This window comes from Grammomys surdaster, unplaced genomic scaffold, assembly GCF_004785775.1.
Source record: "Grammomys surdaster isolate TR1022 unplaced genomic scaffold, NIH_TR_1.0 126351, whole genome shotgun sequence".
NCBI classification, from domain to species: domain Eukaryota; kingdom Metazoa; phylum Chordata; class Mammalia; order Rodentia; family Muridae; genus Grammomys; species Grammomys surdaster.
The window spans coordinates 54,729-80,861 of record NW_021621148.1 but is presented as its reverse complement, the minus strand read 5'-3'; the positions used below and the strand labels follow the sequence as shown (position 1 = coordinate 80,861).

The 26,133-nt window shown below is 39.0% G+C and overlaps 1 non-coding gene across 1 annotated transcript; it reads left to right on the top strand.

The window, feature by feature from the left end:
* The first annotated feature begins 14,941 nt into the window (after positions 1-14,941).
* Positions 14,942-15,073, top strand: LOC114614409. The gene has a single exon (XR_003710324.1). It is a non-coding gene; the product is annotated as a small nucleolar RNA SNORA17 (small nucleolar RNA).
* The last annotated feature ends 11,060 nt before the right edge of the window (positions 15,074-26,133 follow it).

Genomic DNA, 26,133 nt, shown 5'->3' with positions numbered 1-26,133 from the left:
AAGCTTAAACACGATGGGCAGGAATAAAGTATTCCCAGGACAAAAAGGGCTAGCATGATCACAAAGTTAAAACATTCAGAGAGATATTAGAATTATGCCGAATACACTGCAAGTGTGAGGTGGATGGAGCCTGACTCGGGGTTCACATGCATCTGATGGAGAGTGTGTCTCTGCAAGGCTAGGAATGGAGAGGGTTAGTTAGTGCTGCTCTTTTACTGCTGGAGATCTCACAGCATACTGAAGAAGTGTTTCTTCCAGTGCTTTGTTCTTGTGAAGATCCCTAGAAATAATCTCATTACAGAGAGTGACAGTGAATCAGAGAGTCAATGTGTGGGACAGGAAACCTTATGGGTCTATTGATGCTGTAAAATCAAGGATGAAAAGAATCTACTGTCACCTGATCTTCATGTAAGTGGGGTGCTAGTTCTTGGCCTACAGAACCTAAGATCAGCCCTTGGAGAGTCAACAACCTAACAACTTAGGGTTGACTTTAAGCCAGTTTTGTGGGAGGCAATAAGATAATATCTTGTAATATCACACATTTCCTGCCCGAGTTTCCTTTGATCCTTTGTTTAAAATGTAACCCTAACCCTAACCCTGAACCCTAACCCTGAACCCTAAATGCTGAACCCTAACCCTGAACCCTAAATCCTGAACCTGACCCCTGACCCCTGACACTGACACTGATCACCACCAAATTAATTTCAATGCACTGTTCAAGGCTACAGTCTGTAATTTTATGAAAGTCACTGAAACAAGAGGTTGAAACAGCAGGCCACATTGCATTCATAGTAATGATGCATATTCTAAAGAATTACTAAACCAGGTTTGCCTATTCACAGGTTGGATTCTTTACTATGTACCATTTAGGACATCCTGCCCACGGAATGATCATACCCACAATTAAGATGATTTTTCACAATCCATTCATATATTTAAGATAAATCAAGACAGATATGCTGAAAGGTCCATCTTTTGATACATTATTTGCCTGCCATCAGTAGATTCTCTTTTATAAGTACATATTTCCTATGGCTTAATTCAGACCTATATAAAGTATAGGCAAAATGTTTGTTAGAACTTTTAGGAACAGTAGAGATAGTTAAGAATATGGCACATTATCTATCCCATTCAAGGAGTTTATAGATTATCTTTCTTTAATAGTGAACAGAGTCTGTTTTATAAACAAATATTCACCGTAGCTCAAAGCAGGCCTGTAAATACTTGTCAAGACTGTCCTGAGCCGGTTAGAGATAAATGGTGAGATCAATCTTCCCTCTGAGCCACAGGAGGTGAACTTTCCTGTGATTGTTGGTTTGCACTACATTTCAGTCCAGTTAGTTATGCTTTCTCCGAGTAATTGCTAATTTAAGAAAAACAAAAACTTTTAAACTTTGCTTGAACATGAAAATCAATGTAAAAACTGGGGCTCTGTTACATATATTGAACGATGATAAAGAAGAAACACTTCTCAACTTTTTTTGTAAAGAAGACTCACACGTATTTATATATTTAAAAAAATAGATACATAAGTTTAAATATATCCTGGGATTAACTTCTTAAAAGAGCTACTGAAAACCCTGACATTTTCAGATCTATTATGCAACTGTATAATCCTCAGCGGCTCTGAGGAGCTTTTCATTTTGACCAGGCTATCACATAATTAAGTAGTTGATGGGACTTTTAGTTAGTGAAAGTCCCACTCAGGGTGAGGTTGGGGGAGTCTTTCAGCTAAGTGTAGGTTCTTTGTAATGAGACAATATGCCACACTGCTGCCAAGAAAACAAATTTATTTGACACAGAAAAGCACTCAGATTCAGACAATGAAGCTGTTTTTTGTAGAAACAATATTTTTAAAAGCACTGTGATGTTTAGGTATTGAAAAATAAGGCCCATATAATTTCTGACTTCTGGTCACTCATAAAGAAGAGCAAATGGAACTGTTCGTCTGATGGAAGCATTCACATTGCATTTGAGAATTATTTTTAATGTACTCACACCATAGTTTATATATCTTTAAAATTTGGGGAAAAGGCTTGTCAAACCACAAAGTTCTTCATAAAGAACACTAATATGAATTGTGTAATATATATACCAATAGAGTGAAATACTGTAAAAAGAAATTATAGGTGGCCTAAGATTCTACATCTTAAACACACATATACTTTCTTCTTTATTATATATACAATATATGTAATATATATACTAACATGATTAAGAAAAACTTTAATGAATAAACTTTTAACACAAAAATTGAGAAAAAAATTTAATGAACTTAAACAAAGACAAAAATAAACAGAAAGGGAAATGACTACATTAAAATGTAAGTGATAAGACCAGCATGGTTGAGTACAAAATGTCTTAGGAGGAATAGACAGACACACTGTTACAAGCTCAAAGCAAATCTAGCCAACATAGTGAGTTTCAGACCAGCAAGGACTATTTAGAAATGCACTGTTAAAAAATAAACTAACACACAAAAACAAAATAAAAAAATAAAGTATGCGATGAAATCACTCTAATTTTAAATCAGAAGAAAAACAATAGCAACTGTTGTAATAAGCAACGGGTAAATGATTGATGTGTAATGAATTCTACAAACGAACAAATAAAAAGACTGTTGAATTAATAATAGTGAACTGTAAAATAACTTATTATTAATGAATAAATAATTAATAAAAATATGGTAAAAACTTCAACCTTGCAAGTATTAAGAGATACGCAAGTGAAATGACGTATGGTCAATTTCCATAATGCTAAAATTATTAGCACTCAGTGTTGAGAAAATTCTGCAGAAACATTTGCTTGATATATAAAAGTGTCAGAACTGTAAAACTTAATTGTAGAGATTTATATTTAAATTTTAACATGATTTTTAATTAATTAGAAAATAATTTGAAGTATCTGATAACATTCAAATTTACATAATGTTTTACATAAAAACCTGATTTGGATGATATCTCTCCACCATGATTGTATAGACATAGGATATATAAATGTTTACATGAATATATATGGATATATATATATGGATATATATATATATGGATATATATGGATATATATGGATATATATGGTTATATATACTACATTACAATATAAAGCATCTCTACTATAGACATAAATGTAGAAATAATAAGGGAATTTGCCCATAGTTTAAATGTAGCCTTTAATCTACGGTGCATATGGGAATAGCATTTCAAGCAGAATTGGCAAAATAAATAGTCTCCAGACTTATTCTGAAAATTAATCCATGGACTCTAAGTTGGAAAAGAGCACTATTTCGAAGTTTTCTATTGTTGTGTATGTTCATTCTTTACTATTTCTTAATAAAAAGAAAATTAAATTCTGAACACTTTTTTTTAAATGTCTGCATATGCTACCAGGCTGTCTTAGACATGTAATCTTGGCATTTGGGAGGCTAAGTCAGTAAGACTGCCAAGAGTTAATGCCTGGGCTACATAGTTAAACAATCTTTTTTTTTTTTTTTTTTTTAATATGAGGACTCTGTAGCTGTCTTCAGACACACCAGAAGAGGGCATCAGATCCTATTACAGATGGTTGTGAGCCACCATGTGGTTGCTGGGAATTGAACTCAGGACCTCTGAAAGAGCAGTCAGTGTTCTTAACTGCTAAACCATCTCTCCGGCCCTAAATTTTTAAATTAAATTTTATGTAAGTTTTTTGATGATCTTTATTTGATTTTATAGCTTTTTACTGCCCATTTCTAGAGAGATTTAAGGTATAAGTACAGCATTGAGGAAGTACCAGAAACCTTCATACATAAGAGTATTTCATGTCTGTTAAAAACTAAATTTGGTCAAGTATTTGTTATACTGAATTGCTAATAATTAACACAGCTATTTTTAGGGTGAGGTGCTTTGTTTTCCTTTTTTAAACACCTAAGTAGACTTTGATCAGTTGCAGTTATGTCTTCATCATGTGGCATAAATATACTGTAAATAATTGCACATTAATTTCTACATTAGATGAAACACCTGGAGTGTTTGAAGATGGACTATGTGAAAATTACAGTAGTTTTTTTGGGGGGTATGAGTCATTGATGTCACCACAATTTATCTGTTGTAATACAGGGAAGAAATATTATTTTCTGTTGATGATGACTTTCATTTAAGTAAAGTCCCTAGTTATGAAAAGAATCAATTCTGTGAGTAAGAGTTTCATAAAGTCAACTAAAGCAAGAATGGCATATGTCCTTCCAAGAAAGAACCCTGCTACTCTCTGCGTCTGGTTCCTGTACATTTAGACAGTTTTATCAGTGTAGTAACATTTCATTATGCCAAAAGGACTGACAATGACTTTGGTGGAGGAAGTAGAATTGTTTTCGACTAAGTCTGCCTGAAACAAACAAAACAATACAATTACCATTGCTGATCTTCCTCTTTTTCACCTTAGCAAACTCATCTTTACATTTTAAAATTAGAGGCTATTTGGGATCTTTACAACTTTATAATATACAGTTCAGGATTTCTTTAAAGTCTTCTTCTAGACCTCTTTTGAAGAGGACTCACCCCTTGAATACTGCCCTCTGTCCAAGGTCAAACTGGGCCATTCTGCTCTCAATCTTTAATACTTATTCCTACTTTTGAACCATCAGGGAAGGTAAAATGCTACAAGGAAGCTCATTATGGCAGGAACAAATGACTCAGAATAGCATCAGGAAGTCCCTGGAACTGACCAGATTCACTGAGCCCTTCCTTCCCAAGGAGTATATAAATAGTAAAAACTGTTGAAAGAAGACTCTCAGACAAGCTTAGCTCCCTGGAAGGAGCAAGGACCAGCCAAATCGTCTGAAAGGGCTGAGGGCTGAGCTTCACGGAAAGGGCTCAGATCAACTGGACCATCAGGAAAGGACACTCTCCAATCTGCCTGCAAGTAGTGCAGAGAGCTCAGGTTTCCATTTTCATGGGCTATTATCCATGCTGGGGTGGGCTTTCATGGTACAGCTGTCTTTGAGTCATTTCTGATCCTGTAAATAACCCCAACAAAATTAATTGGTTCACCAACTTGTATTTTGGTCTGTCATCGGTTTCCTATTTGGAATGAGTTAGACTTTTGTTCACATCTCCCCAGGAACATTACAGCTCCCCAACACGTGCACGCACACACACACACACACACACACACACACACACACACACACATGCACATTCCAAAGAACTGCAGAGTCAAAGGCTTACAGATAATTCATTCATTTACAAAAGACCAGAGTTAACTGTCATCTTAAGGGAAATATGAAGTAATCCAAAAGCATAAATTTCTTGCTAGGAATCTCCAAGAATTTTGTTAAATTGAGGAAATATGTTTCTAGCTAATCCAGATTTGAGGTCAATTGGAGATTCTTGTAATCACTATAGTATATGATCTCCTTAATAGACACTTGCTTCTTTTGGAAATGCAAGAGTTTCAGGGCATCTACCATTTCCTGTTTCCTCCTCCCATAAGTATACTTATCTCTAGCAGCTCACAGGCTGCAGCTCCAGATCATGAATGCTGCACTTTAGTTCTACAAACATTGCCTCCTGAGAGCTTGGCCAGCTATTCCTCCAAGGTCCTTCACTGGATATGAATTATACAATTATAGTTATAAAACATAAATATGTATTTTATATTTGCTATTTAAACAGAATAAAGTTAAATATATTTTAATCTACTTTATCATTACTTCTTACTAAGTTTTTCTGTATTTTTCTTTTTGTGTGAACAGTATATATACATATGTATATATGTATATTTGATGTTTGTGTATGTTGTGTGTGTATGTGTGTGTGTGTGTGTGTGTATGCTGTTTAGTTTCTATTGATGTGATAAAACCCCAAAACTAAAAGAAACTTGATGAGAAAAGGGTTTAGTATGTCTTCCAACTCCCAGGAAACAATCCACCACTGAGGGAATTTAGGACATGCACTCAAGGAAAGGCAGAAGCATGAACCATGGAGGAAAGCAGCAGCTTAGTGACTTGCTCTCTATTGCATGCCCAGCCTGCACAGAGCTGGGTCCTCCCAAATCAAACATAAGAAAATGTTCCACAGACGTGTCCACATGACAATGTTATGGAGACAGTTTCTTAACTGGGATTCCTCTTTTCAGGTGACTCTATTTTGTGTGTTGACAAAAACTAACCAACACATGAGAACATTTGTATTGGGGTATATGCACATTCAGATTAATATTGAGTAGATATTGGGCTACTGTCTTCTATTATTCCCTACTTTGTTTCATTTTATTCATTTGTTTGCTTTGGTTTTTGAGAAAAGATTTCTCACTGAACCCAGTATTTTTCATTGGCTAGGATAGCTGATCATTGAATTCTAACTGGCCATAGAATCTCAATGATCCACCTGTTCCTGCATTCCAGTGCTAAGATTACAACTGTATACTGCCATGCCTAGCCCCCCCTTTTTAAAGATACTTAGGATAGGAACTCAGGTATTCATGCTTGTATGACAAGAATTCTACTGACTAAGCCATCTCCTCAATGCTAAGATTTTTTTCCAAGTACTATATTTTCTCATCAAAGTAATGAAGAAAAATAACTGCTAGTTGAGGGATCATTTACAGACTTAGATAACATTGAGTACATGAATACAAAGGTGAATTTTTGTGTGAAATTTTATTTTTTAACAAATATGCATTCTTAGTGAAATTTCAGAATCATCATTGTAGTCTCTTTAGTGGATATGTTTTTTTTTAATTTATTCTTTAATCATTTTTTACAGTTCAGACTTTATCCTATTCCCAGTCTACCAGCTGACTGTTCCACATCCCACACCTCTTCCTGGCCCTGTCTCCAAGAGAATGTCTCCACACCCCCACCCTACCAGACCTCCCCACTTCCTGGGGCCCCAAGTTTCTTCAAGTTAGGTGCATCTTCTCTGACTGAGTTCAGACCGAGCAGTCCTCTGCTGTATATGTGTTGGGGGCCTCATATCAGCTGGTGTATGCTGCCTGGTTGGTGGCTCAGTTGTCTGAGAGATCCCAGGGGTCTAGTTTAATTGAGGCTGCTGATCTTCCTTCAGGGCCACCCTCCTCCTCAGCTTATTCCAACTTTTCCCTCATTCAACCACAGGGCTCACCTGCTTCTGTCCATTGGTTGAGTGTAAATATCTGCATCTGACCCTTCCAGCTTCTTGTTAGGCCTTTCAGAGAGCAGTCATAATAGTCCCCTGTTGGTAAGAACACCATAGCATCATCAGTAATAGTGCCAAGCGTTTGGGCCTCCCCCTGAGCTCAATCCCAATTTGGTTCTGTCACTGGACCTCCTTTTCCTCAGGCTCTTCTCCATTTCCATCCCTGCAGTTCTTTCAGACAGGAACAATAATGGTTCAGAGTTTTGACTGTGGGATGGCAACTCCATCCCTATCTTTCTACTAGAGGTGGGCTCTACAAGTTCCCTTTCTCCACTGTAGGGCATTTTATCTAATGTTCTTCCCTTTGAGTCCTGAGAGTCTCTCACCTCCCAGGTCTCAGGTACATTCTAGAGGGTACCCCACCTCCAACCTCCTGAGGTTGCCTTTCTGCTGGCCCTCAGGGCTTCAGTCCTGTTTCCCACTCCCCAATACCTGATCATGTTCCTCTCTTCCCCTGCCTATCACCTTTCCCACCCAGGTCCCTCCTTCCCTCTCTGCTCCTGTGATTGCTTTCTTCTCTCTCCCAAGCAGGATTGGGCCCTGCGGCATGTTAGCCTTCTTGAGTTCTGCAGTTTGTATCCTGGGAACTTTGTACTTTTTTGCCTGATATTCACTTATTAGTGAGTACATACCACGCATATGCTTTTGGATCTGAGTTACCTCAGTCAGGATGCTATTTTCTAGTTCCATCCATTTGTCTGCAAAACTCATGAATACTTTTAAAATTCTAATTGGTTGCTGTTCTACTTGGAGTCCTGGATGGTACGGATTAAATTAACACGATCCAAGGCAGTGAAAACCTTCATATTCTAACACTTTGGTTTCCTTTGATAGGAAGGTATGGGCTGATAACATATCTACTAAAAGTAAAAAATTATTCATGAAAATGTTTAACTCAAAAGATACATAGTACCCCTCCTATAACATAGGTCAAAAATAAGTTATGGTAGTCTTGCTGACTCTTGAAGTTTTCTTAAACCCATAAAATAATTAAAAAACTGAATATAATAAATCCAAATTAATTTTAAATACAGAACTAATACTGGAAAGAAGCAAAGGAAATCCCCAGATAGAAACAAATAAAATATTCAAAATCAGTCTAATGAGCAAAACCTAAACTCAGTGACCTATGAAAAAGACAGACTAAGGTAAATTCCCCAAGGCCTAGAGTTCAACATATACCAGGGTTATAGGCTTAAATCTAAAGTCTTAAGAAAAATTAAATTTAGAAATTAATCCTTTAAAATGAAAGCCAGTCTATTCCACAGTGACTAGAACACTGTTCTCACTAAGCCGCTGATACTGTGAAGAAGCAAGTCAACTTAATGTGCTCTGGTGAAGAAAGCAGAAGAGAGAAGCTCACCCCTAAACCTGGCTGGAGGTTTTGTATGATTTGCATTAATTTGTCTGTGGAAAATCCCATATCGTAAATTCTTAGTTTACTGAAACCTTAAGAATGTGCAAAAACCAAACCTGCTTTATCTCATAGATACCTCTAAAAACCTGTGTGTATTAATATCGTGGAAACAACTCCATAGAGAATGACTTCATAGTAAACTTTTATAATCCCAGAGACAAAGAAATACAAAAGAGACAGAAATGGGATGCAAAAATCTACAGAAATAAAAGAAATACAAATTATAGAAAAAAATAATAAATTCCTTAAAGGTATTTCCAATGTTTAGAAAAGAAATAAAAACCATTATACAATGATAAGACATGGTGAGAATGGTCAGTCATGATTGATTTAAATACTTTATTATTTCTAGTCATGGGTATGTATGTGTATCTGTGTGTGAATATGTGAATGGGACAGCAAGTATCCATGGAGACAAGCAGCATCAGAAATCCTGAAGCCAGAGTTCCAAACAGTTGTGAACCACATGATATGAATGCCAGGAATCAAACTCAGGTCCTCTATAAGGACAGAAAATGTGCTTAACTGCTGATCCATATCTCCAGCCCCAGTCATACATGACTGTAAAGAAAAATTGAAGTTCTAAGAGTTAAAAATATGATAATCCTTACATTTAGATCCAGCTGTATAATTAGTAGAAGGCCTGTGATTTTATAAACAATAATCAAACATAATATATATGAAGTATTAGTTTTGGACATTAAATCATTAAATAACAGCTAAGCAGAATTATGGCCACTGAGAAAAGAGTTAGTTGACCTCTACACTCATCTCACTGTCTACTTATTGAAACATTTTGGATTTCAGAAGAGGGAGAAAAATAAAAAATTCCTTAAATATATTTCCAATGTTTAAAAAAAAGAAATAAAAGCCATTATACAATAACTCAAACAGAACACAGTGAACTCCTGAGCTGCAAGATATTGACACCCTCCCTGGTCAGCAAGTCTAGGGTAGCAAGAATTTTCTGGAACTGTAATCGCAGAGAAAGCAACAGACAGAAAAAAAGCTCAGAAATTCGCAAACCTTGTGCTAGAGATGATGTAAGATTCTGTATAGAACTGGGGCCCTTGGGAGAAATGTAGCAATGGAGTGACACTGAGGATGATAGCCCCAGAGGTCCAGGGCCTGAGTCAAGAAGATAAAGATGGAGTTGCTAATTTTGTCCATATTTAAACCTTCCCATTTAAATAGTGGACTTCTTTCTTTCTTATGCTTTCCATATCATACAAGGCTGAATCAAAGTCCAGGTACTTACACAGGCTGTCGATTATTACATTCTGGTCCACATAAGTTATTCACGGAAATGTTCTTGGATGATTCCTCATGCCTTTAAGTTTGGTAGGTTCTCCAGCTTATATAATATACTTGACACAGGAGACATTCTTTTAAAAAGGGGAATTCCAATATGTATAATTTATGCATGCTGCCATTTCTTCTAGGTTCATCAAAAGCCCAGAGCTACCAAAAACTCCACCCTGTGTCCATAGTTTCATTGACTTTTTGGTGTCTGTGAAGCTAAATATCTGATGATTTTGGAATGTTTGGAACCCATTCTCCATAGGTATGGATGGATGAATATATACTCACATATACACAATTCTTAACTACTGAAAATTATTTTGTTCTCTGAAGTAAGTTTTATGTGCCCTATTTTGTCTCTTCCAATCTCCTTATTTACTTTTTAAAATGTAAAAATCTTTTACATTTCAAATAAAAGTCTTCAAATAAAAATATGAAGTCTTTCAGATTATTTTGTTTTTTGTTTTTGTTTTTTTTTTCAAATTTCAACAGGTTCTCAGGGTTTAAAATGTTAAATTTAAATGATCAATAGAATAGGAAAGAAAATAGAGAAATTGAAAGAGGTAATTTATACTTCAAAATAATTTTCAGATTAATAATCATAGTTAAAATAAAGATGAAAATAAAAAGTGATACATGACTGGGGAAAAAATTATAAAAATTATAAAGAAGATAAATACAAATTATTCATAATCACACCACAAAATTAATATTTTTTTAGCATTTACTTATTTGTGTCTGTGTGTGTGTGTGTGTGTGTGTGTGTGTGTGTGTGTGTATGTTTAGGTCAGTTGGTTTAACTGTGTGGATCCCAGAATCAAACTCAAGTCATCAGAATTGTTGATAAAATGCCTTTACATGCTATTCTGTCTCATGAGTTCCTGAAGGTAGTATTTTGACATATATTTTTGTAATCTTTTCTTATAAACACAGGCTATTCTTTCAAACTTTAAACTAATACAACATGTATGCGATTTGACCTTCAGTATTTCAGAGTTACCTTTTCTTACATAAGTGAGGTAAAGATTTTTAACTTCATTTAATAGATCTTTAAAAAGCTTGGTGTTCTCTTTACAAGTTCTGAGTATTGTGACCATGACAGATCATGCTTGCCTCTGAGATGCTCTGCCAGCAGCTGACTGAGACAGAGGCAGACACACCCAACCATTGGACTGAAGTCAGAGACCCCTATGGTTGAATTAAGGGAAGGATTGAAGAAGACGAAGGGGAAGGCAACCTCATAGGAAGGAAGACCAGCAGTCTCAACTAACCCAGACCCCAGGGAGGTCCTAGAGACTGAGCCACCAAACAGGCAGCATACATGGGCTGACTGGAGCACTCCCACCCCCAAACATATACAGTAGAAGACGGCCTGGTCTGGCCTCAGTGGCAGAAGATGTGCCTAATCCTCCCAAGACTTGAGGATCCGGGGAAGGGAGAGGTCTGGGGGTAGGAATCACCCTCTTGGAGGCAAGGAGGAGTAAGATGAACTGTGGGAAGAGGGACTAAGAAAGGGGCATCAGCTGGAATGTAAATAAATAAAATGATAAAAAAAAACAACAACCCAACAACCTAACAAAAAATTGCCCAGTTTGAGCCCCTGAGAGGTGGAGGATGTCATTTCTTTTTGAGAATATAGGAAACAAGATCTTGACCCCATCAAATTGTCACCAACTGTCTGATGCTGCCTTGGGTCCCCAGGATGTGATTAATTCAGTATTAGTGTATAGTCAAAGTATAGAAAAAGTTATGAGGCCTAAAAAGTCTACTGAGAGCACATAGTTAATTTTATGGCAACCCACAGGATTGTAGAATTTCCAGTTACAAAAAACATAATCTTACTCTGCATGCCAAAGATCCCTAAAAATGATTTCTAAACTGAAAGGAACCTAGAGACAGATGCAGAGATGGAGATTATTAGCTCAGGGAGAAGAGAAAGTTTTTTTTTAAAAAAAAATGGAGTTAATCCCCATCATCTAAAAGAAATCTGTCTCTTTTTCTTTTCTAATTTCTAAAAGAGTTCTTTTAGGAATCCCACCATGATGAATGGGAGCCACAGCACTTACAGCCTGATATGAAGCGTAAATGTTATCAACAGTAGAACAAAAAGAAATAGCTTACAGAATGGAGCAGACTTATTTAATAATTCTAGTATAAGAAAAAATAAACCAAGCTAGCTTATATTTTCATGAGATAAAGTGTGCTCCTTCTCCCTGTGGATCAGTGTTGTAGTTGCAGCCATTGTCCTCTAAGACAACATTAGTTTGGCCAAATTTTAAACAAAATTTTGAATTTTCCACAGTGTTTTTGTGGGAAACACTTAGAGTATTGGAGTGGGCATTATTGGGGAAAGTTTTGTATTATGTATTTTTCCGTTGTGATAAAACATCAATACCAAAGCAATTTATAAAAGATAGAGTTTATTTGGGCTTACTGTTTGTCTAAGTCATTGCTCTGTTACTGTAAACAGATATCATGTTTAGGGCAACTCTTACAAAGGAAAACATCTAACTGGAGACTTACAGTGTTAGAGGCTTGATCCATTATCATCATGACATAAAACATGTTGGCACACATCAAACTGGAGCAATGGCTGAGAGCTACATCCTGATATGAAGGCCACAGGAAGAGAGAAAAGTGTGCCTGGCATGGCACTTGAAACCACAAAACCATCCCCAGAGACACATTTCCTCCAACATGGACACACCAACTTCAACAATGCCTTGCCTCCTAACTCTTCTAATCCTTTCCAATAGTGCACTCCCTAATGACTAACCATTCAAATACACGGGCCTATGAAGGTCATTCTTATTTAAGCCACCACATTCCACTCCTTGTCCCCCATAGGTTTAGAGCCATATCATAATGCAAAATACATTAAGTCCAACTTCAAAAGTCCCCATAGTCTTTCAGTCTCAACCTCATTCAAAATTCTAAAGTTCAAAGTCCCTTCTGAGATTCATGGCATTCTCTTAACTGTAAGACCCAGTAAAATCAAAATCTGAAAGCAAATGATATAATTTCAACACACAATGGCACAAAATATACATTACCATTCAAATAGAAAGAAAAAAAAAAGAACATAGTGAGGGAATACCGGACCAGAAGAAGACAGAAAACTGGCTGGGTAAATTCCATATTCTGCATCTCCATGTCTGATAAAGAACTCTTCAGATCTCCAAATCTGTTCAGCTTTGCTGACTGCAACATACTTCTCTCGGGCCAGTTCCACACGTAATCTGCAGCTGTCTTCGTCAGTCATCCCATGACTCTGGCATCTCCAACATAACGGAGTCTCCAATGAAATGCTGGTTTCACCTTCTTGTGATGGCCTCATTGGCCTCCATGCAAGGAGACTCTGAATACACACCTGGTCTCAGCTGCTTTCCTTAGTGGCAGAGGGAGGTTTCACAGCCCCTTTCTTGTAGCCCTTACTCTAAAGCCAGAATCGTGTGGCTGACGCTCCCAAGTTCTGCTGCTTGATGGGGCTGGAAATTGGCCTCCTCCTTCAGATACGTCTGCACCAGCTTTGGTTTCCATCACTGCTTAAGCTTCTCTTTAATGCCTTTCACACGTTCGAAGCTTAGCTAGATGGCAGTCTTGCTCTGAGGTCACCACTTCATTAATTCCATTGAGCACCAGTCTTCCCTTTAAATTTATTTCTAAGTACTGGATGTACTTCCATTACATTTCCTAGTACTCCTTTTCTCCTCAAACTGTATATTTGTATATCTCTTTGTTCTACTTGTTCCTTTCCAATTATGTGACAGTCAATATTAGGCTGTCTTGAAATCTCCAATGCCAACTCCATTAATCTCACATACTTCAATTTAGCCTCAGACAGATTTTTTGAACAAGGGCTAAAAGCATCCACATCCTCTTTTTTCTTAGACCCCCCTTATCCCCCTTTTCTTAGAACCTTCTTTCCCCTTTTTCTTAGAGAGCTTTCATGGGAAACTTTTTAGAAAGTGGAAACAAAAGCTGAAATCACTTTTTCAAAGTGGCTTTTTTTCTTCCTGCCACTTCAGCTAGCAGGCTGGAAGTTAGAGCTGTCCAGTTCCTGCAAAGATAGAACAAGAGATAGCTACTTTAATTAATCCGCTGCTGTTTTATGATGAGGTGCTAAACAGTTTCTCACCTCAGTGCAACTCAGACAGCAGGTCAGCTACAGAAGCAAAGTGACTTAGACTTGAGAAAGGTAAAGGTTTTACTATTAAACAGCAACCCTAAATATCTCCTAAGGGTAAGTATTACCCCCAATTGATATTCTTCCCCTCTGTTGCCTCAAGAAGAACCAGCAAGAAAGAAGTGCTGGGGCTGCACCTCCCCCCCCCACACACAGAATAATATTCAAAAACTGAATTAACAGAGGAAAACAACTTTATAGTTACCATCAGGTTGAAGTCCTATTTGAAACTGGTTGCCTTGAATTTACCCGCCAATTAAAACCCCTTTTGTGATTTTTCTTTCTCAAATTTCCTTGCTTTTGCTTTTGTTTTGTTTCATTTGGTTGAGTTTAGTGATAAGATCTTTATATGTGGCCCAGCTCATCTGAAACTTGTGTGTAGGAGGAGCTAAGGTGGGAGGAGTAAGGAGAGGAAGAGGAAAAGAAAGAGGAGGACCTAGGGAGAGATGGAGAAGGAGGAAGAGCCACGCAGGTATGGAGAGCAGTCGTGGGTAACAACTTAGATTTAGGTTAGCTAATTGGGAAACACCTCTAATTGTATGAGCATATTGTTATCGAGCATCCGAGCATCACCAAACATATAAAGCCTTTGATAAATATTTAAGCATTAGAGTCTCATTTTCTTACCGGGCCCATGTGGATGGCGGGATGGTCTGAGCACAGCCCAACTTTGTGGAGACAGTGTGTAAGACTGGCAGGAGTCATCTCCCATGCCGGTATCTCGTGGGTGGCAGGGCCAGTGTCTCTGGCCACCTGAGTTGGTGGCCTGAGCTGTGTATTCTCAGGCCTAGGCTAGTCGGAAAGATGGTGGCTGACTAAGAACAAGCAAGATTGGGTGTACCATTTTAAAATAATTACTTCAACAATTGTGGATCATAAGATCCACTGACCCTAGAGGCACTGCAGGTATGGGTAGGGTGGTACACGTGTCCATTGATGATAGAGAGGAGAGATGCTATGTATACTCTCCGTGTACTCTGAACTATGAACATCTGGATGATTAGTAGCCCAACATTCCCTGAAAAAAACTGCAAGCCTGAGACAATCATCGGTCTGGTGCCAGGCAGGCCCAAATGGGCTCCCATGATCATTCTGGCACCAGGCAAGCTGGAAGGGGCAAACCATACCTGAGCTGGACATATTAATATCTGAGGGTTGTGCAGAACTGGTCCCACCCTTCACCTGGGCACTGTGGGAGAGCTGGCCTTGGAGGCATGAGAACAGGAGAGCTGGCTCTGCCCCTCAGCAGCTGCAGCACTTGGGAAAGTGGGCCCTGCACTTTGCCTGAGCAGCACAGTAGAGCTGATCCTGGTGGCAGGGGACTGACCCAGGTGGCCTGAGGGTGTGAGCTGGGAGAACTGGCCCTGTCACTTGTCTGCTGTGTGGTGACATGGGCAAGAGAGAGATGGCCACACCTCCCACACATACTGCTTGCACCTATGGCAGGCAGAAGCGCTGGCTCAGAGATCATCAGAGTGGGAGATCTGGTCCTGCCCCTCACCTACTGTATCGCTTGGGAGAGCAGGCCCTGTACCTCGCCTTGGCAGCACAGTAGAGCTGGCCCTGATGGCAGAGGTGCTCAAGTGTGTGAATATGTGAGAGCTGGCCCTGTAACTTGTCTGCTGTGTGACAGTGTGAACAGGGGAGAGATGCTCTCCCTAACCCTTGCCCCTTGTCACCTATGGCAGGCAGAAGAGCATGAGAGCTGGCCCTGCACCTCTTCTAAGCAGCACGGTAGAGCTGGCCCTGGATGTGGGGGTTGCAGATGAACTGCCCCCAAGGGTGTCAGTGCAGGACAGGTGGCCCTACCTCTTGTCTGCTGGGCAGTGGTGCAGACAAAAGAGAAACATCTTATTGTAGGACCGTGAAAGGCAACCTGGTTTCTGGTTAAGCACAGGTTGGAAATCGCAGGAGACCCCAGGTGATCCTAAGGGATGCAGGCGTTTCACCGTGCTCCCAGACTCCAGGCTCCTGACACGAGGCCACAACCTTCCATAGATTTGGGTTTTTTCAGTCATGTAGGACAATGCCTTCTATCCCCTCCACAGGTAGAAGGGGGTAACTACAGGCTATGGAGCCTCAAGACAGATCTCCATATTAATGAGGTAACTAAAGGCCAGAGAATCAAAGCCAGTTAAACACTCTTTCCCAGACTCTCATTCCTACAAAAGGTATTTAACCTCAGGCTCCCCTGAGGAAACTGGGGTACAGTTTTCATCTACTTTCTGCCATGACAGTAAACATCTTAAAACCATGGACCATTTCTCTTCAGCATCTGCAGTGGGGAACAGTGGAGCAGGCCTTCGTCTACAGAGCTGCTGTCTAATCTCTGTAAAAGACCTCTCTGTGTTCCCATCCGTGGAGACCAGCAACCCAACCCAAGCAGCCAAGCAAGCAGCCTCTACCAAGCCAAGAACTCTCATCTTTCCCCTTCTCCCCTTCAGCTCCGGGCCAATCCAGCCCATATACCCCCACTTTGTTCTCGGCTCTTCTGTGGCTTCTAGCAGCACCTAGAGGCCCAAGAGCCAAGAACCAGCCAGTCCCAGGCAGCCTTTTGGCCGGGGGAACCCCCAGACAACTCTAGCAGTCACCAGGGACCTCAGACTGTGCTCCCCCATCCCCAAAGTAGGGTCCTGCGGCTTCACATAGCCCTACACCCAAGCTGAGCTAACGTGAGGAGAGCACAGTCAAACTTCCGACGCCTCTGTCTCCACGAGTGGCCCTAGCCTCGGGGCGAGACAGACATGGGACCCATACTACAACTGAACACCTTATCCCTTGCCATCTATGGCAGGAAGGAGGGCTAAACCTGTTGTTATGAGAGTGAGGAAATTGGCCATATCTTTTACTAGCTGCAACACTCTGGAGAGCTAGCCCTGCAGCAGCAAGGCAAAACTAGTGCTGATTGCAGGGGTTGCTGGTAAGCTGGCCCCAAGGGCGTTAGAGTGGGAGGGTCGGTGGGCTGACCAGTTGAGATACCAATCAGTCTAAGATTCAGGGCTTTGAATTAGCCCACCCCAGCATCTACCCATCAATAAGCTGCTGAAGTGCATGAAGGGGTTGGTGCTACAGGATCTACATGACACAGAGCAACCACAGGATATCTGAGAGGAGTCCCAGTGAGGTTCTAGTATTGATGGTGTAACAGAAACCAGAGGCCTCATACCAGACCAATGAATCATTGGAATGAACATTTACAATCAAAGAATTATGGACAAAAGGGTATACTATGGGACACAGTACACACTACAGCTGTCACAATGAAATTTTTCCCTCTGTTAGGTGGAGGATGTTGCAAGGGTGGAAGGCAGGTAGGATTGGGGTACATGACGTGAAATTCATCAAGAACCAATAAATTTTTTTAAAGAAGGAACCACAAGCTCCTTCTGCTCCAACTTCCTAAATTCCTGAGTAGTGGGATTAAAGGATTACATTACTACACTAACTTTGCCATGTGACGTTAAAAGGTAGACCTCTAGAACATAGAAAGTAGAAAATACTGTTGAACCTGATTTGGGGTTTTGAAAACACAGAAAGCAAAGGACCTTCTGCTGTTGGGAAGGATCTTCTTGAACTCGTGGTTTCTAGTTTCTAAAATGGTTGAAGAAGTTACTGAAGAATAGGAAGGGAGAAGAGAGGAGTAAGAAAGAGAGGAGCAGAAGTCCGCACATAAGTCAAACGGGAATTAAATGATTTGTCCTTTGAATACATGTACGATATTTAGAATAGACTGTAGACTAAAGCACAACACTTGAATTAATGATTTTGGAAGTGGTACAAAATTACATCACGGTCAGATGTAGGGTATCATCAAGAAGGTAGTTTGCAGGTGGTACTTTTTTGAAACCATGTGAAATCTGCACCTCCATCTTTAAAGTTAGTATAATATCAATTATAATGTTTAACTTTGGCATTGAGTTGTACCTTACTTTTAAAACAAATCAACAAGGATAAATTTACATGTTCAGACTCTGAATCTATTTTCACTGACTTTATTTACATGTCTTCAACTGGTAGCAATGATAAAAACCTTATATTTAGATTGCGTACTTCCTCTCAGTTGCATTCAAATTTCAACAGTTTAAGAATTTCCTAACACTGTGCTTCACAATCCTTTCTGAGCACCAGAATCTCCTGGAAACTTTGTATCATATCTCTGCCCACAGCTCATCTGATTCAGTAGCTCTCACGTAGGACATGGGAACTGTTATATTAAACTGAAATATATTTCCTCAATAAAATACAAAAATCAGTCAAAAATGGTAACTACTGATCCAAGAAACAAGGAAGTATTTCTCAGGTGATTTGTGTCTGTCTTCTCAGTTCTTCAACACAAACTTCCGTAGGAAGACACTTCAAAGGGGCTTGCTTGAAAACTGAAAGAAGTGACTACAGAACAGGCCTAAACAATTAAGGCCTAAATTTTATATTTTATGGAACTACTTTATGAATTTTGAGTACTTTAGTTATTAACTCTTTTAAAAAACATATATTTGTGATACATAAGAAAAATATCCAAAAATTTTATTATAATATTATTATAATTACATACTATACTACTATAAAACAGTTGTGATATTAATTTCAATATTTTTTATTTTCTTATATTCTCTTCATATTTGAATTTGGAAAAATGAAAAAATATAATTTATCAAGGTACTGTAAAAACCTAGGTTGGATATGAAAACTATATATATTGCAAAAAATATAAGGTTATTACAAATTTGAGTGATTGGTGAAATTAGTATTTCTACAGAAACCTTTCTACTGCAATATCTATTTCTTTAAATCCATGGCCTGGGGCAAAACCCTTGGCTAGCTTACATGAAGCCCTAGGTTAGATCTGAGGCAACATACAAACAGATCTAGTCTGTGGTTATGATTATGTGACTAGTGTAATAACATTAGCTTACTTTTCTATTTTCTTTTAAAATTAACTTTACATCCTAACTACAATTTCCCCTCCCTTCTCTCCTCACAGTCTGTCCCCGACTCTTCCTCTCTTTCTCGTAAGTCTTGGCATATCAGTTTTGTGCATAGGTACGGTCTTCTCCTGCTGAGGCTAGATGAAGCAGCCCAGTTAGGGAAAAGAGTCCTAAGACAACAGAGTCAGAGACAGCCCCTGCTTCCACTGTTAGGAATCCCACACGAAAACCAAACTGTACAAGTGCTAAATATGTTCAGAGGGCCTACGTCAGGCCCATGCATGTTTTTGGATTAGTGAGCTCCTGTGGGGCTGGATTAGTTGATTCTGTAGATTTTCCTGTGGTGTCCTCGAACTCTCCAGTTTCTACAAGCCTTCTTCTCCCTCTTCCTCAAGATTCCCTAAGCTCAGCCTCAAGTTTGGCTGTAGGTCTCTGCATCTGTGTCCATCAGTCACTGAATGAAGCCTCTCTGATGACCACTGGTTAGCCGTTCTCTCAATTTCTGCTCCTTCTTTACCCCTGAACATCATCCTGACAAATTGTATGTTGAAGATTTGGTGGCTTATTTTTTTTTTTACCAAAAACCAGAGACTTAAAATTTTCAGTTTTTAAGAGCAAATTTCAGACTTGCTCTTGTCACATTTGCTCACCTAGGAAAGCACCAGAAAAAGAAGAATTGAAAAGCAAGTGCGATGGACCTTGTTTCCTATTTGCTATGGGAACTCTTGTGAGAATTTAAGATGAAGCCCATGGGAGAAGGAAGGAAGTGAATTTAATTATGTAACTCATGTCAACCAGAGGATGCTCTGTTAAAATAGTACTAAGACTTTATAACTGCTGGTGGAGTAAAATTAAACTTTTTAAAAGACCACACATTTAGAAATATAATATAACTAAAAATTCTATTTTGAAATGTAACTATAACTTATGAGTTTGTGCCTAAGTTAAACTGGTTTTATTGAATTATTCATTGTTCTGTTTAGTTGGGCTTCATTTAGGTTTTTCTCCTTCTTTGTTTGCTTATTTTTGTTTGTTTATATTTTTGAGTCAGAGTCTTACTACACAGTATAGGCTTACATCAAACTCACAACCCTGCTGCCTCAATTTACCTAGTTTTGAGATCACAATTGTGTACCACTATAGCTGGTTTCACTTTAATTCTTGCAAATAATCTTTCTTAGCAACTAATAATCCAAAGATAGAGACAACTTTGTCTTCTCAGAGACTTAGAAGAATTTTTTGTGGCAGTTATATGGAATCTGTGGTGGATAATAAGTCAGGACAAACAACCAAAGCTGGCTGGAACATGACACTCCAGAGTTAATACTGACCTTGGAAAAATTTTAGGGCAAAGATAGCTTGAATAAATATTATACATATAATTACAAATATGGATAATTTGTTAAAATTTTAACTTTCAAATGTTAAAAGGCCTAAATTCAGTATGCTAAATAAAATGGCTTATGAGAAGTACATGTAAAACAAACAAAAAACAAGCAAAAACTTCACAATGTCAATATCTCTGTGAGTCAGTAACGCCATAGAATTGTCCAATTTGCCTCTCTTATCTTAGAACACATCAATGTAAGTTCATTGTTCTGGAAAATTGAGGTGATAATGACAGGTGTTTCTTTGTTGATGACATTACACAATGTTTAGATCATTTTTGTCTACTGCTTTTAGAAGGAGCAGAAACAGAATTATTTGTAATTCAATAATTGTATCCGTCCTTCCTGTCTGGGCCAGAGCACTGAGCAGATGCTGGGCAGCTGCTCTGCACCCAAACTCACAAAGCCCAGTGGAAGCGGGCATCCCAGGTGCTCTAACCTAGGCAGTATCTTAGGTAAGGAGACTTCAACCTTCTCCCTCCACTACCACCACCACCCGCCCCAAACAGGGTGTAACTGGGACCCACTAGGACCCAGGAATTCACTCCTGGTCCGGAGCACTGGTTCCTTCCTGTCTGGGCCCAAACACTGAGCAGATCACAGGTGGCTGCTCTGCTCTGCACCCTATCTCACAAAACCCAGAGGAAGCAGGCCTCCCAGGAGCTCTAACCTGGGCAGTATCTTAGGTAAGGACACAGCAACCTACTCCACCCCACAAACAGGGAGTAACTGGGACCCACTATGACCCAGGAATTCACTCCTGGCCCAGAACACTGGTTCCTTCCTGTCTGGGCCCCAGCACTGAGCAGATCTTGGGCCCCAGCTCTAATCCTATTAGCAACAACCACCCCACACAGTTCTGAAACAATCAAGATAATAGGAAAGACAGGCTCCAGTCAGAGACAGGACAGGTAGCACTAAGGCAATCCAGATGGCAAAGGCAAGCACAAAAACATAAGCATCAGCAACCCAGGGTACTTGGCATCATTAGAACCTAGTTCTCCCACACTAGAAAGTCCTGAATTCCCCATATCACCAGGAAAGCAAGATTCAGATTTAAAATCACTTCTAATGATGATGATGATACAGGACTTTAAGAAGGACATAAATAACACTCTCAAAGAATTTGAGGAGAACACAGGTAAACAGGATGAAGTCCTTAAAGAGGAAACACAAAAATCCCTTAAAGAATTACAAGAGAACACAACCAAACAGGTGAAGGAATTGAACAAATCTATCCAGGACATAAAAATGGAAGTAAAAACAATTAAGAAATCACAAAGGGAGACTACCCTGGAGATAGAAAACCTAGGAAAAAAATCAGGAGTCATAGATTCAAGCATCACCAACAGAATACAAGAGATAGAAAAAAGAATCTCAGATGCAGAAGATACCATAGAAAATATTGACACAGCTGTCAAAGAAAATGCAAAATGAAAAAAGTTCTTTTTTTTTTGTTTTTACAAAACATCCAGGAAATCCAGTACACAATGAGAAGACCAAACCTAAGGATAATAGGTATAGATGAGAGTGAAGATTCCCAAATTAAAGGGCCAATAAATATTTTCAACAAAATTATAGAAGAAAACTTCCCTAACCTAACAAACATACAAGAAGCCTACAGAAAGCCAAATGGACTAGACCAGAAAAGAAATATCTCTGGTCACATAATAATCAAAACACCAATGCACAAAACAAAGAAAGAATATCCTGGACTGACATCATACAAACCCTAAGAGAACACAAATGCCAGCCCAGGCTACTATACCCATCAAAACTCTCAATTACCATAGATGGAGAAACCAAGATATTCCATGACAAAACCAAATTTACACAATATCTTTCCACAAACCCGGCATTACAAAAGATAGTAGTGGGAATGCTCCAATACAAGGAGGGAAATTATACCCTAGAAAGAGCAAGAAAGTAATCCTCTTCCAACAAATCCAAAAGAAGATAGTCACACAAAGATAACTCCACCTCTAGTAACAAAAATGACAGGAAGCAACAATCACTGTTCCTTAATATCTCTTAACACCAATGGCCTCAATTCCCCAATAAAAAGACATAGACTAACAGACTGGATACATAAACAGGACCCAGCAAGTAGAGGGCCTTGGTACCCAATAGTTTGGATTCCCTAGTGTTGGGGAATTCGAGAGCAGGGAGGTGGGAATGGGAGGATGGTGAGAGCACACCCTCATAGAAACTCCCAGAATTATATGGATTAGGTATGATAGAGACAGGCCACAAAAAAACTAGATTCCAGAATTCAAACAAAAAATATCTTGATACTAAAATTTGTTTTGAGAATTGTATATTGCAGAATACACAGCCTTGATGTATCTACTCATCAAGCAAGCTGAGCAGACCTGCTCAAACTTCTGATGGTCTGGAATCTGGAATCTCAGCTGAATGCAGTGAAGACACAGATGTCAGAGGCTTATCAATTTACTCTCCCCCCGCCCCTCTTCTAATACCTCAATGCCCATAATCAGCTTGAAGAAGTTAATGAAGAGTCGGCACCCCTATTCCCTGGGCTTTGGGACTGAGGGGATTAATATTGAGCTGTCTTTCTAGGGAAAAGTAGTGGTTTTGTTGGAACAGGGAGGAATAGCTAGGATTTATTGCATAGCCATAACCTATTGATAGAAATCTGTATAATTGTTATTAAGCTGAAGTTATAATTTCTTAAATGGTACAAAATTTACTTTGATTTCGAACTTAAGGTTTTCATTGGTACGAGTTTCTTATTGATACAGAAGTGAGATTAATATTGTTACTCTCATAGGCATTGTGCCTATATAACACATTTAGGAATACAAGGCTTAGGCCCAGTCCTTCTTTAACTTTTTTTTAAACTTGTTTGAGATGGTTAGTTTGTGAGTTAAGGGCCTATAGCAATTGCATGGCTCTGAGTTTACTGTTAGGGTGTTTTCTAGATTTTATTTAGAAATAGCTGAGAGGAGTTAACAGACAACAGTCCAGATTACCTTACATGGATAGTTGGTTTTCAAAACTTCAGAAGTCCACAGAATTGACGTTACAAACATTTCTGCATTAAGGTTCATTTTGATTAGAGACCTATCTGCTCCTGACAGCTTCCTGTCTTGGATTCTAAGAAGAAATTGAGCGTCTTCAGAGTTACTCCAGTTGTGGTGAGACAGCCACTAGGCAAGAATTGCCTCTTTTCATCTACAGACAAATTACTGTCCTGAAAAGGACACACTTGCAGAATAGTTGACTGACTACATCTGACAAGACAGAGTAATCAGCCCTTAATAATTCTGCATCACTAGGTCTGTCAGATGATCCTGGGCCAGAAGGCTGAAGATCAGATGCTCCACCATTTTGTAGTATAGAGGACTGTCCAGGTGTTCAGAGGTCTCTATAAATTGGCTAAGTTTTAGGAACTATGCTTTGTGCTTCCCATAAGTTCAGTTAATTCAGTCACTCTGGATTTCTGATGGGGTTGAAGACTTATAGTCTCATAGCCAATCCCGGCTATTTACTTTGAGAGAAAAGACTTTAGAGGATGGTTTTCAGCTGACATTCATTCTAAATCCAAGAAAAAAGCCAGGTTCAGAACTAAGTCTTTTAGTTAGGAGAGATGACAGTGGTTCTGGTTAGTCAACAAAAAGATGGACTGGGTATTAGGTCTATCTTGTACCTTACTGATACAAATTGGTATAGTTATGCTCTAATTGTATTTTGAGAGAAAAGTTTTATCTTAACAGGAAGGGTGATATGTAGGAGGAGCAATGGTGGGAGGAGTAAGGAGAGGAAGAGGAGGAGTAAGGAGAGAAGGCGGAGCTAGGAGGAGAGAGGTGGGGGAATCATGGAGGCAGATGTTCGCATGTCTCCTCCAGTCAAAGATGGTTGGTATATCTAGGTTGGGTAATGTGTTATACTTCTGATTGTATGGGCATCTTGTTATTGAGCATTGCCAAACTTATAAAGCCTTTGATTAACATTTTAAAAAATTAAAAAAATAATTTTATCCGTGATATAATTAATTTTAAAAGTAAAAGAGTTGATTTATGGAATAAGACAGTATGGTTTGTGTCAAATATGTGATGAAAATCTTTATTCATTCTATACAGTTCCAAATGGCAGTTCTTAGTAAGGCCAGTGATTGGAAACAACAGATGTGTGGGCAAAAATTTACTTCAGAGTTCTTAGCACACAAGGGGATCTATTTTGATCTCCAGGACCAATAAGGAAGGGCAAAGGAAAGAGAGAAATAGAGGGAGTGGGAAGAGGAGCACTAGAGAGTGGATTAGCCAGAAACAAATTGTTAGAAGTGTGTTGGGGGGGGGGACTAAGCCATGATTTAGTTAGGTAGGAGGAAGGGAGGCCAATACAAAGGGGAAGAAGCAGCTAAGGTAAAGCTAACACTAAGGGGGAGGGGCAATAAGGGAAGGAAAGAAAAATTAGTAAAGAGAAAGAAAATGAAAGTAGATCAAATTTTGTCTTTGTGCCAAAACAAGTAAAGAGCAAATGACTTTTGAGGCCAGAGAGAACTAGTCAACCTCTTTGTGGATAAGTGGAAAAGTATAATGTCTTACATAAGGTCCCCAGGAGAGCATAGGAATTTGCTTGGCACGGGCACATGAATATGTTGATACAAACACAGGAATGTGTATCTTTAAGATACTCACAGCTGTTCGGGTTACCAGCCATGTTTGGAAACCACCCAAATTATCTTTAAAAGTGAATTCCAAGTCTATAGTCCAAAGCCATTGTAAAGATAATGCTACCTGGGCTGGAAGATGGCTAAATTGGTAGCAGCCTTGCCAGGCAAGCATAAGAACCCTAGTTTGATCGTAAGGACCCAAGTGAAAAACCCATATGTGAGTAATTCCACTACTAGGGAGGGAGAGAAAAGAGGACCTCTGGTTTATGTGCCAGTCAGCCTAGCCAAATCAGTGTGAGCCAGGCCAGTGTGAGCCCTTGTTATAAAAGCAAACAGAACAAGATGGATAACCCCTGAGGAACAACTCCAAAGGTTGTTGTGTGGCCTCCATACACGCTCACGCACAGATGCATATGTAACTACATATATGATCACATAAAGACATCCACATATATTTACATACACATAAAATCATGCTGTTTGACAAATTATCTGAAGTTATAGCTTTAGTATATCTATTAGTTTGTCATTATATAATTTGTAAAATATCTAAAGTATATATAAAAAAATCTAATCTGTAAACAAATTTGAGAGTATTAAAAATGAAAGAAAAATTAGGCAGTGTGGTACATGCCTATAATCCCAGCACTTGGGAGTCTGAGGTAAATATATTGTAAATACTGAGCCCGTGTCTGGAAAAAGAAAGAAGACTGGACCTAGCCCCTCAGACATATGTAATAGATGTGAAGCTTGATCTTCATGTGGGTCCCCCAACAACTGGTACAGGGTCTTATCCTCACTCTGTTACCTCCCTGTGGATCCTGTTACCCAAACTAGGCTATATTGTCTGGCCTCAGTGGAAGAAGATGTACCTAGTCCTGCAGTAACTTGAGGTTCCAGGGCGGATTGGTATACCAGGGGGACCACCCCTTCTCAGAGGTGAAAGAGAGGGGGTCTGGGAGGACTGGCCTGTAAGAAGGGGACCAGGAGGTGCTGCAATTTGGATGTAGAGTAAGTAAATTAATGGAAAAATTAAGAAACATGATAAACCAAATATCACTCTGTTTATTGTTTCATTATTCAACTAACTTAGCTAACTTAACTAAATTAGCTTAACAACTGTTTGC